The sequence below is a fragment of the Schistocerca cancellata genome, chromosome 5, assembly GCF_023864275.1.
Source record: "Schistocerca cancellata isolate TAMUIC-IGC-003103 chromosome 5, iqSchCanc2.1, whole genome shotgun sequence".
Classification (NCBI taxonomy): domain Eukaryota; kingdom Metazoa; phylum Arthropoda; class Insecta; order Orthoptera; family Acrididae; genus Schistocerca; species Schistocerca cancellata.
This window is the reverse complement of record NC_064630.1, coordinates 159014133-159027407: the sequence shown is the minus strand read 5'-3', so window position 1 is coordinate 159027407 and position 13275 is coordinate 159014133. Positions and strand designations below refer to the sequence as shown.

The 13275-nt window shown below is 44.5% G+C and overlaps 1 protein-coding gene and 1 pseudogene across 1 annotated transcript in view; one reads left to right on the top strand and one right to left on the bottom strand.

The window, feature by feature from the left end:
• LOC126188414 (homeobox protein homothorax-like) overlaps positions 1–13275 on the bottom strand; it is a 383268-nt gene that overhangs the window by 261679 nt on the left and 108314 nt on the right. The window lies entirely within an intron of this gene.
• Positions 2965–3082, top strand: LOC126189280 (5S ribosomal RNA; annotated as a pseudogene).

Sequence of the window (13275 nt, the reverse complement as noted above, 5' to 3'; positions counted from 1 at the left end):
CTCTTTTTGCTCGCGGCGCTGTTGAGCGAGCAGAGTGCGGCCGCGTGTCCGCGCGTGCCGCTCTAGCGCAAGCTAATCATCTCCGCAGCGTGTAGTCGCCGTAGAGCCGCACGTCGTCATATTTCCCTCCCGCTTCCGCATTACCATAAGCGTACCTTGAACTGCCCCGGTCGCCACGCGTGTCGCGAATGTCAGTGGTAAAAGGCGTAATTGTAAACACTTGACGAGAGCTCTTTCTGCTTTTGTTCTTTTTATTATTCCCGAGAAGGCAGTATCCTGACACTAAGCAACAACAACACGACACGTCAAGCGCTGCGTTCTCAGCAAATCCTCTTAAACGACAACCGTTTATAGCGAGTGTCACAGCGTATTTTGAAAATATAATGTAATTGGATAGATAGAGAATCCACTCACCAAGCGGCAGCTGGAGAGAACATATAACAACGCTAAGGAAATGTGTAAGCTTTAGGAGCCACTGGCTCCTTCTGGCAGAATGGGTGTAGCAGAGGGGAGAGGGATAAGGGAAACTGACAAGTGAGTTTTAGGAAATGGGGAGAGTTCGGAAAAGTCCGCAAGAACGTTAGTGGGATCTTTTCGAAACTTAAAAAGTAAAGACTCCTCCGTTATGCTGTAGAATGATCTCTATGTATTTTCAGCGCACCACGTTCGTTGTTATTCTAGACTGTGACTGTATTCTGCTGTAATGCCGCAGGCAGGTATCGTATTCGGGTGGAGATGGTAAACATTACACCAAACCAGAACTGCTTCCCGTAAATCAGCGTTTGGATCATCGTGTAGTGTCATTTCAGATCACTAGTGTCCCTCTTTTGTACTATGAACAATGTTCTTTTCAAAAATGTGTGTGAAATCTTATGGGGCTGCTAAGGTCATCAGTCCCTAAGCTTACACACTACTAAACCTAAATTATCCTAAAGACAAAACACACAGACCCATGCCCGAGGAAGGACTCGAACCTCCGCCGGGACCAGCCGAAATGTTCTTTGACTGCGCGTTCATCACATTAAAAAGTTCGAATAGACTGAGTCCCTCTCGGCCCAAAAGCTTTGCTGGATGGGACTCTTACTCGTAGGTAAGTGTCCAGATGGTTCCCTACCCGTGGAACACTTCAATTTTTGGCTGGGATAACGTCCTCAAAGAAAGAAGATGTTCTAGAGATAAATGATAAGGTTCGAATCGCCGGTTTCGACTAAGGATTTTGGGAGGTTTCCCTTGGCTGTAAGGCTTATGCCGAAACTGGTAAGCCCCTCTCAATTACTACGAATTGGGAACCCAACTTCACCACAGTCAGCTTGTCTGGTACTCGACTGAATAGAACCGCGACTCTCTGGATCTCCTTGGAGTGAAGAACAAACAAAATAAAAAATTAAATCCCTCCCCGTTCTGAGCTTACGCTCCGTCTCTAATGACCTCGTAGACGACGGCATGTTCAACTCTAACCTTCCTTACTTTGAGTCGTAGCTTCACTGAAGGCACTTCAGAGGGAAGCAGCTGCTACGTAGTTCGAGTAGTATCTCGTTCTTTTACGCACAGGCACAATTCACAAAACTGAAAATTGTATTGAAAGACTGGCGAGTCCATTTCCCCACGTATGTATGATAAAGACCCGAGACGGCACAAGAAACGGGGTACAGACGTCCATCAGAGCAGACCTCATTGTTTTAGTAAGTTTTCCACACTTCCGCGATTTCTCGGTAAATAATTAAAGAAGGTGGTGTACTGCTTAAGAGACAACACTCGTATTCGATATGCGAGGAGCTAAGATCACCATTTGGTCACCCAGAGTTGGCCACCCAAATTAATAGCTCTGAGCACTATGGGACTCAACTGCTGTGGTCATCAGTCCCCTAGAACTTAGAACTACTTAAACCTAACTAACCTAAGGACATCACACACATCCATGCCCGAGGCAGGATTCGAACCTGCGACCGTAGCGGTCGCGCGGTTCCACCCAAGCACGGTGAATGTCAGCACGGTTCAGATGCAAAAACTACATGCCTGCCCCTTTGTAATACGTCTGACTATGTGCTGAGTTTCTACAGGTAGTTCGTTATCCCGAACTCGCATGCCAGACGAAGTCCACGTTTCAACACGCCCACAACTTACAATCAGCTGGCTTCACACTATCGTTTGAAAAAAGCAAGGCTGGATAAATCGCTGAACAGTCAAGAGGGTGTGTTTAGACAAACTGAGCTGGGTGCCGCGTTGCCAGTCGGGAGAGACACAGGAATCGTCACCGCTAGGAGTACACGGTCGGGCGCAGCTGTGTCAGCAGTCAGGTGCTCCAGTGGCGAGGCCCAGATTGCACTCGACGCCCCGAGACCCCAGTGCGCCCAATTTGCACTGCGCCGTAACAAGCGAAACGAGCCGTGTTTATCTCTTGACACGTTCAAAAGGTCTGTCCACGAGCTAACACGCGCCTAATCAGGGATAACTGTTTGCGAATTCCCCCGCAACCTCTTTAACCTTCCAATTAAGCACTGTTTGTCGTTAAACACGTCTCGCATGGCGCCGCTCCGACCGGGTGCTTTCCGCCTAGCCTTGTCTCGGCCAGCTACTGCAGTTCGCCTTTTTACCGCGACGCGGTAGCATAGTTTTCCTCCTGCGCTTCTGTTCGCGAATGGCTCTGCGACTAGTCTCATTATTGGCCTTAGTGAAGTATTCTCAGTCATCTTTTTCCTGCTGATAGCTGGCATAAGTTTAGAGAATGACGCACAGGTTGCTTGACTATTTCTTTGTATTCTTTCGACGACGATAAAATACACTGAAGTATTTGCAACATCGTGACGTTACGATGTCTTCACTTCGCAAAGTGTACGACATCCTAGTACATCCTGAACTGCATAGATAAACTCATTCTATGAATACAGTGTCTTGATACATATGCCACAGACGTAGATTTAGGTCGTAAGTTTAGAATTAATGTCCCCTTAACGTCATTGAAAAGGCAACGGCCTTGCCGCAGTGGAAACACCGGTTCCCGTGAGATAACCGAAGTTAAGCGCTGTCGGGCGTGTTCGGCACTTGGTTGGGTGACCATCCCGGCCGCCATGTGCTGTTGCCATTTTTCGGGGTGCACTCAGCCTCGTGATGCCAATTGAGGAGCTACTCGACCGAATAAGAGCGGCTTCGGTCAAGAATACCATCATAACGACCGAGACAGCGATGTGCTGACCACACGCCCCTCCTATCCGCATCCTCCACTGAGGATGACACGGCGATCGGATGGTCCCGGTAGCCCACTCGTGGCCTGAAGACGGAGTGCTTTTTTTTTTAACATCATTAAAAACGCAGAGTGTTAGTCACCCACTGAAAGGCCAGTAAATGAAGTCCTCCTCTCTTCCAGAATAACAGAATTATTTCTCTGATTTATTAGTCACCAACCGTTGGATGGTATACCAACCGCGCGTCCAGTTTCACCCCGAAAAGAAAATTTTTGCTCCAGTTCACTGGGAATTCTTGAAGGAAGGTGAAGTGGAGCAGCGGTTAACACATTGACCTGGTATCCGTGGATAGTGGGGTCAGATCCTCAGTGATTTGCCTGAATCTCTTTACGCAATGTTAGGATGATTTCTTGACGTAATTGTGGACACGTCTTTTCTCCATCATTTTCAAGCGAAGTGAAAAACGCATCTCCAATGACCTCGCCGTCAACGAGATGATAAATTCTTACAGAATTCTTGAGATGCTCTATTGAGAATGGTGCTGGTAGGTCTTTTTTGTCGCATTGAGAAGCTACGTAAGGTATGTTCAACTTAATGTAAAACGCACTTTTTCTGGTATCATTAGAACAGTTTCTGCTACTACTGAGAAAAAACAACGTTAAATTACTCTTCTGGTCGAAAAACTAACATTACGGAGTAACAGTTACACTGAAATACGAAATTAGCAACGTCCAAAACGAGATGCGCTGAATGATCTCCACGACATTGGGAAGCTGCGGAGTTCATGTCTCCATCCGGTGATATATATTCATGTTTTCTGTGACTTTCGAAGACTTTACGTCTGTATACGGCCACACCCTTCCCCCACACTGCGGCACCCCCTCCACACTTACACTAAAACAGGTTTTCCCGAATGGGTAAACGCTCCGCGAAAAGCTATTAATAAATGGTGGTTTCTCCGACGGTTTGACGATAATAATGTTCTTTTTTTCTAATCTGTAATGATTTCTGTGTTATTAATGATGATTTAAAATTGAAGTAATCGTTGAAATACAAACGCTTCTTTTTTTTAATTTTTTTAACCTTCAAAATAATTATGGGGATCCATGAAAGTACTCGTATTCTTAAACTGTTTTGTCTGGGGAAAGGTTACGAGATGCCCTAAAAGAGTAGTGCTCCTATGGTCGACTTCGGTTTATTGGGAGAGTCTTAGGAAAGTGTGGTTCTTCGGTAAAGGAGGCCGCATATAGAACACTAGTGCGACCCATTTTTGAGTTCTGCTCGAGTGTTTGGGATCACCACCACGTCGGCAGGTCGGCTCAAAGATACATCGCAGCAATTCAGAGGCGGGCTGCTAGATTTGTTAGCGTCAAGCTCTGTCAACTAGCAAGAATTACGGCGATGCTTCGGGGACTCTAAAGGAAATCCTTGGAGGGAGGGCGACGGTCTTTTCGAGGAACGCTACTGAGGAAATTTTGAAATCCGTGTCTGAAGCTGACTGCAGAACGATCCTTCTGCCGCCAACGTACATTTCGCGTAAGGATACGAAAAATTATGGGCCTTAGAGAGAGTCGTGTTTCCCTTGCACTATTTGCGAGCGGAACAGGAAGGGAAATGACCAGTAACGGTTCAACGTACCTTCAGTCACGCAGCATACGGCGGCTTACGGAGTACGCATGTAGATGTAGATACTTATTTCAACGTCGCGGAGACGTCAAGTTCTAAGCATTATAGTACCCACGATCCGGTCCCGATTAGTAGCCCCTTCGTACACAAGTAATGTGACTTCGTCTTTGCAGGGCAGACCGGAAAGTGACTGCCGCGGTCGGCGGTAGGCGTACAGTGCTGGTGGTCTGGGCGTGGACCCGGCTGGCAAGAGAGCATCGCGACCCCTGGTGGCCGCCCCGGGAGACGCAGTCGCTTTGTGTGCGTGCAGCGTGCAGTGCGCGGTGTGCACAGCGGTGCGTGAGACGCGCTCACCGCCGCCCCTGCGGTCTGCTTCCCCAGGGACGCATGCCGGGCCCTTCCAAAGAGGCCGCGCCGCCATGTGTGCCCGCTATTCCGCCGCAGTCTCGCCGAGGGCCACTCAAACGTTCCTCTGCCAAACTCGGTGACGGCGAATCTTGCTCTGCCACCACAAGAGCTGCACGCAGTTACGAGAAAAGTGTGCCACACCATCACGGAAAATATATTCAAAGCCTCTTCCACTCTCTTTTTTAAATAAATAATAAAAAACTGCAGAAAGACAAGCAAAAGACAAGACAGTAAGAGAAACATAACAAAAAGATATCACGGTACGTCACGTTCAGAAGAAACAATCATGCGTTGGAAACATAACAAAGTCGTTTTAGCTATTTAAAACGAAAACGAGGACACAAGCAAAGAACAATCGAATACAACACGTTTCGTAAAAGAAAGGTTCGGGATCAGCATCTTATCGATATCGAGGTCATTTGGGATTCGCAGTGGAGAAAGGATAGTAAAAAGAAATGACGATGGCTTATTTAAGCCAACCCCTGTAAATTTCTTGGGAAAGATTGAAGAGTTTCGACAAGCTGCGAACTGTGTCTAATATTCCTTTATCTACGAGGAAAAATTCTAGTAGATGTTGATACAATCGAACATAAATCCTTGTTCATGTCGGTATGTCCCTAAATGAAAAACAGCTTGCTTTTTGACATACGCGCTTCGCTTCTTTTATTTCAATTATTGGTAGATTGACGATATTAAGTATAATTGGTGAACTCCGGCAGTTAAGTTTGGCAGCATTTCGCTAATAATCATATCCAACTAGGGTTAACTGCAATGACCGTATGAGAAATACTAGCGAAAACATCAAAGTAACTGTGTGTTTAAGCACTCGTATGGCCAATTTCTTTTGATTGTAGGAAGACCCATAAATTTCGTATTTACAAGGAGAGAGTGAATTCAATTTCACACGAAGGCATACAGGTTTACAAAGAGCTATTTATTACCGTCTTACTTATGTGACAACAACAAAAAGCACAGTATAGTAGGAAGATCATTCGGTCATTAACTAGAAGATTTGATTTCAGACACGGATGTGCCAACCACCATCTCCGTAAGCAGCCGGCAATGTGGGCCGCAGTGCGGAAAGCACGCTAAGCCAGAGGTGTCCGCCCACGCACGCATTGCGGGAGGGAGGGAGGCATGGCAGCAGGTGCTGAAAGCGTCGGTAGGGCGACGCGATTCTGCTAGCGGCGCCGCGCCTCTTAAAATACAGGTTTAAGCACCTGCGTTTCGTTTTATGAATAGCCGGCCGGCGGAAATAAATTACCGACAAAACGGCCCCCTAATCGTGGATACTAAATTATTTGTAGTAGTACACGGCGTTTTCTCTTTTTGCTCCGTCGCTCTTTTCGCCTTTGAGAATGGTCAGGAAAGCTGCGGAAACACCGGCGGGGCACAGACCTCGGCCAGAATAATGCCAACGGAGCTTCCTCTTCTTTGTTGCTTTCGCTTTCTGGTGGTCGCGTGTTAACTTGGCGAGTGAAAGCAGGCAGAAAGCGTGGTGACACCTAGAGCAATATCACGTCGATTGCAGAGCGACTTGATTAAGGAAATTAAGAATTCTCTTTCCCATGCAAACGAATTGTGTGTTTTATGGTTTTGTGAGACTTTTAGAGCAAGCAGACTGAACTACATAGTTTGTCGAGGTAAACAAATTGTCAGAGAGGTTGAGAGTAAACTTTTATTGTCAACAAAGGCTTGTATCTAAGTACTTTTCCACATACCGATACGCTTGCGCCTGCAGAAACCTATAACGTGTATTTCTTTCTAGCATTTTTCACACTTTTGGATAAGTGACAACCAATCCAATTTTTTTCCACGAATTCTAACTACAGACTTCGTCGAAGAAACCGCACGTTCTTGCATTCGCTAGCACGAGCGAGCGAGCGACTGGCTACAGGTGACTGAACTGGCCATTAAAGATGAAAGTTTGGAAGTTTAGTTGGTGCGATAACGTCAAACATGAAAAGGAAGGAAGGTCATCAGAGACGGAGCAAGAACTAAGATTGTGTCAAGGATGGGGAAGGTAATCGGCCGTGCCCACTCAAAGGACAATCCCGACATTCTTCTGGAACGACTTATTGAAATCACGGGAATCCTAAATCTGGATGGCCGTACGCGAGTTTGAACCGTCGTCCTCCCGAATGTGAGTCCAGTGCCGTCGCCGAGCGTGAAGCATTGTACTTTAGCTCTCTGGCAATTTTTCGTAAGCAGTGACAAGATGCTACAACTGCGTGCACAGTTCGTAACTCAATGGCTGTCTTGCAGAATCAGTTTCGAGGCCACATTACCTCCAGATATAGCAATCTTCACTGACCTACACCCTTTCCTGACCTAAGCTTACATGACTTATTTTTGTGCGTATGTCTCAAGTCCCGTGTATATGTGAACTATTCACATTGCCTTGAAGATCAGAAGATGATAATCGAGGAAGAAATCGTTCGTATTCCACGCCTTATGCCAAACTGATGCTGCTTAGAGTTTCCAAGATCGGCTAAAATCATGCATAACCGTAAATAGTCAACTTCTGAGCAATGTGATTTCCAAAACATAAATGAAACAATGAACGTCCCAACAAAATATCTCTTGTCGTAAATAAAATATTTTTAAGAAAGTAGTAAGTATAGCTTATTTGAAAACCATACGATTCCTGTGACTGACCAATACCAAATTTTCTGTTTGATATTGATTGTGAAGTCTTGGTAGCACGTAACAGCTCTATACGCTATCTTCGGGTCACACTGAAAGTCGGAGAGCAACTAAACGGAGCCAGCTCGATAGTTGAAGGATGTCACACAGTTTAATTACCGAAAGTTCTCTACCGTTCATCTTTCTAATTTTCATCAGGCTCACAGGCACGAAGTTGTTCGTCCACTTTCTCGGTTACTAATCGCAAAGTACAAGACACGATCCCGTATATAGGTATTCGAACAACTATACTTCGCAAGTAGCTCGAGAAACAAAGCTATCTTCAGTAGCTCTGTCGTCTTTCGTAATGACTCTCCATGGCAGATGAAAACTGTGTGACGCACCGGAACTCGAACCCGGTTGAAGTTTCGGTCCGACGCAAAGTTTTATTGTGCCAGGAAGTTTCAAAGCAGTGTACACTCCGCTGCACCGAGAAATACTCATTCTGAATTTTTCGTGTAACTTGCAACCTCCAATGAATGTTAGGCAATTTGGTTTTGCCATAGGGCAACACATACTCCATTTTCAATCATATGCTGCTCTGATGCTGAGATACCGGTATCAGGAAATCTACGTTTGAAAATCTAACACAACACGAAATTTCCACCGTTTATTTATTGTCTTCACAAAGATTCTGAACGATCACCGATTAATCTTGAATCACCAACGACGCTGGCATGGAGATTGTCTTCAGGTTGGCAAGGTAATGCTTGAATTATTCACTGGTTGGCTCTTTCAACAACAGGGGCTCAGTTGAATGCTGAATAACTCCGCGTCTAGTTTCTGCAAGTTTTTCTTTTCTTTGGTGCGGTATAAATGTAAATACATACGTATGCATGAATGGGATATTAAGTGGAATATTCCGATTTGACGACTACTTATAAAAGGAGATGGCAGGCATCTTAAAAATTCTGCTGTATATTTCAAAATATAATGTTAATGGTTACACTGGATTTGTATAGCTAAAAAAATGGTTCAAATGGCTCTGAGCACTATGGGACTTAACTTCGAGGTCATCAGTCCCCTAGAACTTAGAACTACTTAAACCTAACGCCGCGCGGGATTAGCCGAGCGGTCATGGGCGCTGCAGTCATGAACTGTGCGGCTGTTCCCGGCGGAGGTTCGAGTCCTCCCTCGGGTATGGGTGTGTGTGTTTGTCCTAAGGATAATTTAGGTTAAGTAGTGTGTAAGCTTAGGGACTGATGACATTAGCAGTTAAGTCCCATAAGACTTCACACACATTTGAACACATTTTGAACCTAACTAACCTAAGGACATCACACACATCCATACCCGAGGCAGGATTCGAAACTGCGACCGTAGCGGTTGCGCGGATCCAGACTGAAGCGCCTAGAACCGCTCGGCCACACGGCCGGCTTGCGTGTGTAAAATGCCGCTTTTGCGAGGAGGAAAAACGAAACATTGGTAACTTTTATTTGTTAACGGTGTTAATTTGAGAAGTATTTTATAAAGTGAGTACATGTGCTGAATACCTGTGCTAGAGGTAGCATCTGAATCTACTACGATCATTCATAAAGTGAGAAACATGCACTGAATTCGAGTATGTCTATTTCAAAGTAGACAGCGCAAATTACGAATTACAGTGAGTCATTGAAGTCCCGACATATCGTAGTCCTACTAATGCTAGCAGCCCGTGAACATCATCGTGTCAAAACATCTATGACAGAAACGGTATCGTTATGGTCATCTGGCCGAACATGAAAGCGAAAATAAAGAACTGCTCAGACTAATTTTCGTTGAGCAAACAGCAGCTTTTATGCTCCTGCGAGAAGCCAGTTCCACCGCACGTCGCCACTCAGCTGACCGTCTCCACCTCGCACACCGCTTCGCCTCTCTTAGCGCAGCTCCTCGTCCACACACGACAAATGCAACTGATTTCACACGAGTGACTACCAGCTTTCGCAACGGATCCGTGAAGCAGAGGGACGGAAATGTAAATGGAGTTAGTCTTGCTCTCAGCGGTACGGAACGGGACACCTTATCGGCAGAAGTGGTGTGTGTGTGTGTGTGTGTGTGTGTGTGTGTGTGTGTGTGTGTGTGTGCACGCGCTCTCGCGACGGGCAAGCAGGCTACGAGGGCGACGCCGTGGGTGGTCCGCGAGTGCCAGGGGAGTGGCCCTTGGCCGCTGCCGTGGGATTACCGTCACAAGAATGCGACGAGCCGCGGCTTAGGGACCCTCACCGCCTCAAAGGGGCACCCGTCTACCGCGGGGGCGGAGGTGCACCACGAGGCAGTAATCGGTTCACCGTCACGCTATGAAAACTACTGGCGGGCCCAAAGGGTTAGCCTTGACGCATAACCTTCTGCCGACAAATGTCACCGTAAAAGTGACAGGCGGCGTTTTAAGCCAGCTGAGTCCTCCGGTTAAGAAGCTAGTCATACAATCTGTTCCGCTTCCTTTACAGACGCAACCGAAACACATCAAGGACGCCGCCTAGATTGTATCTTTTAATTCCCCGACAAGCATGGAAGACATAGCTACTCACCAGAAGATTAGCTGCATTTGTCTTTATTAATACAAACACCTTCTCAAATATCGTTTGTGCAATGTTTATCCTCCTTGGTGGCTTCAATTTTTGTTTGTAACCTTGAAATTAAAACAGTTAAATTTTTTAGATATGGAATATAAAAATTTGTGGAAATTAGAAATGATTCGTATATATTTTCCGGTATCTTTATTAGCCATCTGCCTTCGACTGAAGATTAAAAACTTCCTTCAGCGTTCTCCATGGATTAGAGACGTCACCGATATGCATGCCGCGCGGGATTAGCCGAGCGGTTTAAGGCGCTGCAGTCGCGGACTGTGTGGCTGATCCCGTAGGAGGTTCGAGTCCTCCCTCGGGTATGGGTGTGTGTGTGTGTGTGTGTGTGTGTGTGTGTGTGTGTGTGTGTGTGTGTGTGTGTGTGTTTGTCCTTAGGATAATTTAGGTTAAGTAGTGTGTTCGCTTAGGGACTGATGACCTTAGCTGTTAAGTCCCATAAGATTTCACACACGAAAAAAAAAACCTATATGCATCCATGTTGCTCTGAAGCGCTTCTTACTATTCCGTACCTCAATTGGTGAAAACGGAAGACGTATAGGACCATATGTAAAGACTGGTAGCGGTAATTTTAAAAACTATTACATATTTCTTGAGACAGTCACGGTCGAAAAATAGTCAAAATGGCTTCAAATTCACGTATAGGATCACTTTGTTGTCCGTCTATCTTCCCCACTGTTAAAAACCACTTTTCTCAGGAACGGAAAGATTTATCAAATTGAAATTTATGTCACATACTGAGGTCTACTGTCCCTTGGCGGGGTAATAAATGTAAGATTCTAAGTCAACGCAGTCAAAAGAAACCGTAACTTTGTCACATATTTTGATACTCCCCAAACACACTTATCAAACCCTATAGGATACATCCCGTTGACCTAGAATCAGGAAACTTGACAAGAAGCAAGGTTTCACAGTACAAGTAAGGCGGAAAAAATCCGAAAATTATTAATTTGTAAGTAAATTTTACATACTCTAAAGTCTTGGCATTCCCATTACCTATATCTTGGCACTATCGATATCAATAGCGGACAAAAATCATCGTCATTCTCGATTTCAGGAATGGATGAACTGTGTATGATCATAGACTAATTACGTATGTTCGGTGCACTCGGTGTGCAAGTATCACTCGCTCTGATTCACCCATATCCCATTAGAACATCGTCTCCTATTTTCTTATCTTTCTACATTCCAGAAAGGAACTTCCTTTGTCCATCTACCACCCATTAGTCTGGCTATGTATCACATCAACCACCATTTCATGTCATTAAAATCATAATTACGTCTTCCACTGCAGTCTGTTCCTTAGATCGCTTCTAATTTTTCTGTGTGTCCTATTGATTATCAACAGTGCTGTTTCAGTGGCTCTCTGAGGAATTCTCAGTGTTCAGAGCGGTTATTACACTGAAAGTCCGTGTCCCACTGCCATGAAACTGACGATATACAATGATTGTAAACCTTCCATTTCGCATATAACGCACGCTTCATTCTGAAAACTCTATTTAGATTAAGACACAAAGGAATTACAAACGTAGGCTGCGAGTGGGCATTGGTTTAAATCAGTGGGCAAAGTTGGAAATCTGTGCCCTACCAGGATTCGAACCCGGGTCTTAAATCAATGCACACTCGTATCCGATGTCTGTAGCTCCATTGTGTCATAATTTATAGCGGCTACTGGATCAAAACTGTGCCTGTTCCGAAAGAACAGACATCACATATATCTATATAGGTTACCAAAAGCGACCCAGGCTTCTTTATTCAGGTTTATTTCTTTTGCTGTCTTGCCAGACGTTTACTTCTGCTGTCCTACAAATTAAAACTCATCTACTGGTTTTATGATTTCACTGTCTTTTCCACTATTTTCTTTTCGATACGTTAATTATATATTGTTTTAATCTTATTAAAATCAACTTTCAAACTATTTTCAGACTGGGTTCGTGTTGTTCCTGAATCAGCAATGGAACGTTATATGCGCTAGAAGATGGTGACCAAGTTGTTAAAGAAAATTGCGTATGTTCCGCATGCACAGTTAATGGTACATCGTTCAACGAGACACCGCATTCGTCTTAATTTATTAATCCTAAACTTTTTTCCTTCTACTTGAATTTATCCGTAGAACTACTGGAGAGAGGATATAAGATTGTTACTGGTTCTCCACTTTTAACAATGAGTACTTCTTTGTGAGTATTTGTCCTTGCAGAAATTCATTTGTGTTATTTGCCAAATATGTGCCAAACTTCGGTTCGTAAAAGTGTAGAAAAAGTAAAACTGGACACACAATAAACGATCTTTTACAGTTACAGCGCTGTAGTTCATTTCCTCATTGATATTATTTACTCACACATCTAATAAGTTTTAGAAAAGTCTAATCGAAGTTAACTGATTACAGGTCACATATTCAAATACTTAAAAGGACTAACTGACGCCTAAAATTCTCCCCTTCGCCACACGCGTTTCTTGTCTTTCAAGTCAATATGTAAGTAAGTATTAATAACGTATATCTATAAAGCTACCAGCATCGACATCAAACTATTCACTCTCAGTTCAGCTTATCTGACTCCTAAGACATTTTATAGAATTCTTTATCTTAAAAATGTACCACTGCAAATCAGAAATGCCCACATGAATAGAATTATAAGTGTGATTCTCAATCACAAACAATCTAAATCATTACACAAATGAAGCGAACGTACTGCAGAAGTTCTGTGAACACATCAAGTTTTGTAGTTGGTTCACTGCCACGTATTTCACTGAATTTGAGAATTTAAATCATGAACGACAATTCATCCAGAGTATTTGGAACTGTACGGTTAGGA